Consider the following 4082-nt stretch of genomic DNA (forward strand, 5'->3'; position numbering starts at 1 on the left):
CTCTACTTGTGGCGAGCCGGAGCTACCCTTCGTTGTGGTGCGCGGGCCTCTCACTGCGGTGGCCTCTCTCTTTGAGGAGCACGGGCTCTAGAGTGCAGGCTCAGTAGCTGTGGCACACAGGCTCAGTTGCTCCCCGACACGTGGGATCCTCCCTGACCAGGGCTCAAACCCGTGTCCCCTGCACTGGCAGGCGGATTCTTAACCACTGCACCACCAGGGAAGCCCCTCGCCTGTCTATCTTCTTTCCAGAAGTTCCATCTTCTGGCTAAGATCATCTCACCCTGCACTTTACCTACTCCAAATCACTCATCCTTCTCCAACTTCTCCAACTGCCTTGTTCTTCCAAGTTCCTGGGACCTCGGGCATGGTTTTCCCTCCTCTTTTCTTTGCCTTCAAACCAGTAAATCAGACTCACTCAGGGTGGTATCTGATCATTAGTATTGTTTTTAAGTTCCCAGGTGATTCCAACGTGCAGGCAAATGTTGAGAACCACTGATCTAGTCTCTATCTATCTCCACTTATTTCTGTGTATGTCTCCCTAGTGCCTCCCCTCCCTCTCCCCCACAAAATGAGTCAATCCAGTGCAGGGTCTTGTCCAGTGGATATTTATTATGTGCCTTTTACATGCCAAGCATTTGCATCTTTACATCTAACCTCTTCCTCCTCCTCCTTCCTGCCCACCCAGCTCTTAACATAAAGCCTGGCACAGAATAAGAGCTCAATTAAAAATGTGTTCTACTTATCTACAAAACAGAAACAGACACAGACATAGAGAACAGACTTGTGGTTGCCAAGGGCGGGGTGGAGGACGGATGAACTGGGAGTTTGGGGTTAGCAGATGCAAACTATTATATACAGGATAGATAAACAACAAATCCTCCTGTATAGCACAGGGAACTCTATTCAATATCGTGTGGTTAAACCATAATGGAAAAGAATATGAAAAATAATGTATATATATGTGTATGACTGAATCACTTTGCTGTACAGCAGAAATTAACACAACATTGTAAATCACCTATATTTGACTAAAATAAATTTTCTTTAATGTGTTCTAATGCGTTGAAATCACCAGGAGGATTTTCCTTCAGCTTTTAGGCATGATCTTAAATAGCCTCTTGTTAAAGAGTATCACTCAGTAAAGATGTCAGGCTCTTGCCTCTTTTTAACATTATCCGAGCTTGGTATATTTTAGATCTGGAAAAGATCTTAAAATATCATGTCCTCAGGATAGAACTCTGAGCTTGTTCTGCAGGCAACACAAGGAATTCATATTTTTAAAAACTTTAGTTTCCAAATGGTTTTTTTCTTGGTTAAATGTAAGTACATATATTATATACATATATTCATTTGTGAAGGAATTGTTGTACTTATATATACATTAAACAGGAAGTAGAATCTTCTCATTCCTTTTTGGTTAGGACACCAAGAAGAAAACATATGCTAAAAGAGTGATTCTATTAAATTAGTGAAAAGTCTTCTCCAGTATCCATGTGATGTAATATTTTATTTTTTTGATGGGGCTAAGTGGCTTTATTAGAGAAAGCCAGGATTACAAAGGACTTAAGAGTTGGCATTGGGGACTTCCTTCTTGCCAAAGGTGGGCACCACATTGACAAAGTGCTGGCGCTGCATTCGCCTTTTGGCCTGGACGCTCTTCTTTTCTCCTGTTTGGCCACCCTGGGAGTCTGACCTCTTCCTTTCCCAGCCCGGTCCAGGGAACCATGGACCTAACCAATGCAGTCGGCTACTTCCAGGGTGTCAGAGTCTCCACTCCACTCCAGCTTGGGGCAGCCTCATCCTCTAGGGGCCCATCTGCCATGAGCACGACTTGATCTTTTGGAGCAATGCCCTCGAGCCAGGCTACCTGAGCCTTGATCCAGACAATCGACCATCTGGAGGGTGTGTAGCTCCAGGGCATGGACCACGGCAGCCGCTCCCGTGAAGACCGAGGAGAAAGAGCTCATATGATGTAATATTTAGATGAAAATGCTCTCAGCCAGCAACCTCCTGAGGCTCCCGTTTCTCTATCCCGCAAATCCAAGTGATCTTCCCAGCCCTTCACCCCCTCCTCCGGGGCCGCATTACCCCCCACCCTCCTCTCTAGCATCCCACCTTCTCACCAAAGAGTGCAGGCACTCTTTGCAATAAAGTTTGCATCCCAAGCAGAGTTTGCTTACTCTTTTCTTCCTGCAGTCCACATTTTTCCCTTTTTGACTCTTCCAAGAGGAAACAGAAAAGTCAAAAAGAGCAAAGGACTTAAAGTCTCCCTTGATACGTTTTAATTAACTGGCCAATCAGAAATCCTGTTAGTGTTTCAGCTTCTAACTAGGCTGTGGTATGATTTTCTGCAAAGTTTAAACAGGCCGTGTTCAAAGCAAGTTAGAGAAGAGGACATCCTTGAAAGAGAAACTGATGAGAAGTCAGTTTGATTCAAAGCTGCATGTCCATGCCTGAGTATGCTTCTACCACTGACGTTCAGTTACATGCATGCATGCACACTGACACAGGCACACATTAACATGTGCACACGCACAAATACATACACGTGTGCTTACACATACTTGCAAACGCACACATGCACACACTCATCCACACACGTACACACACACACCTTCACATGCCCATGTACCCATACACACACACGTGCACACAGGCACGAGTACACAGACGCACATCTTACCTGCCAAACAAGATTATAAATTCCATGAGACTGGTACCATGGCATCTACTTGCATATTCCCATAGCACTTGGCACCCAGCTGAGACCAAAATAAGTACTCAATGAATACAAGTTAACTCAAAATGTTTACACACTTTTCTACATTGGTATGTCTACCTTATTCAAATAACTTAATATCTTGTTTTTTCCCAACTGAAATCCATGGCTGATAACCCCTGCTTATCTCATAGAGTGACAGGGATTCTCAAAGCTGATGACCCTTGAGTGCATGATGTAAAGGGGTGTGCAAGTGTGAGAAGGGTCCATAACCTCATGGATGGAGATGAAAAGAACATTCACAGAGAGATGGAAAGGTCTCAGGAGCGAGAGTTTGGATTTACTTTTATGAAAAGAGTAGCCTTGTTTCATTTCCTCCTTGACTTTTTGTTTAAAGACAATGCTGATTTGACCTCTGTGTTCCATGTGACAGTATCATCCTAAGTGTTCTTAGGAAAAGAATAGATAGAAAGTGGAGAGTTACTGCCAATAGTCAGGCTTCTGAGTGGATTGGCCACGGCCAGGTTAGTAGAAACCAAAAATAGTCCTCAGATTGAGGATCAAAGATGTGGGAGACATGAACTTGAACCTGATCTACCACTACAGGTAAGCACTTCAAGGCCACCTGCTATGTTTGAGGCAGAATAATTGATCATCAGGCTGTATTTTTCAAACCCTTTTACATTGTAGCCCTGTAGAAGGTAGAATAATGGCCCCCCCAAAAAAGTCTACATCTTAATATTCAGGACTTTGAATATGTTAGTTAAAGGTCAAAGGGGAAATAAGGTTCTAATCAATTGACTTTGAGACAAGGAGCCCACTCTGGGTTATCCATGTGCTACGTGAGCCCCTTGTGATCACAGAGGCCTTAAAAGTAGAAGGAGGCAGACCAGACAAGAAAGTCAGAGTGATGTGCTGTGAAAGGGACTCAATCCACCTTTGCTGCTCTGAATGGGGGGGTGGGCATAAGCCAAGGAAAGTTAGCGTCCTCCTGAGCTGGGAAAGGCCTGGATCTGGACTCTCTCTGAAGCCCCAGTAGGAAAAAGCCAGCAGACACCTTGATTTTAGCACAATGAGAGTTCTAACTATAGAACTAAAAGGTAATAAATCTGTGTTATTTTAAGCCTTAAAGAGTTTGGCAATTTGTTGCAGGAGCAACAGGGAATAAGTGCAGGCCCCACAAAGAAACATATTCATGGAGCAAAAGTTCCATGAAATAACACTGCGCAGAATGCTCTCTGATATTCTCAAATTCTATTCCAGTGCATTTCATTTGTTTTTCAAAAAAGGAAATGCTGGTCATGTGACTTCATGGCCCACTAGGGTTTTCACAGCACTTCTGGTGTGGAAAACACTGCCCTAG

The 4082-nt window shown here is 43.9% G+C and overlaps 1 pseudogene; it reads right to left on the bottom strand.

The window, feature by feature from the left end:
- Positions 1 to 1486: 1486 nt before the first annotated feature.
- On the bottom strand, positions 1487 to 2435 carry LOC149748221 (ubiquitin-like FUBI-ribosomal protein eS30 fusion protein pseudogene; annotated as a pseudogene).
- Positions 2436 to 4082: the final 1647 nt, after the last annotated feature.

Source organism: Delphinapterus leucas, chromosome 10 (genome assembly GCF_059928025.1).
Source record: "Delphinapterus leucas isolate spDelLeu-1000000601 "Yukka" chromosome 10, BTC_Dleu_Yukka2, whole genome shotgun sequence".
Classification (NCBI taxonomy): domain Eukaryota; kingdom Metazoa; phylum Chordata; class Mammalia; order Artiodactyla; family Monodontidae; genus Delphinapterus; species Delphinapterus leucas.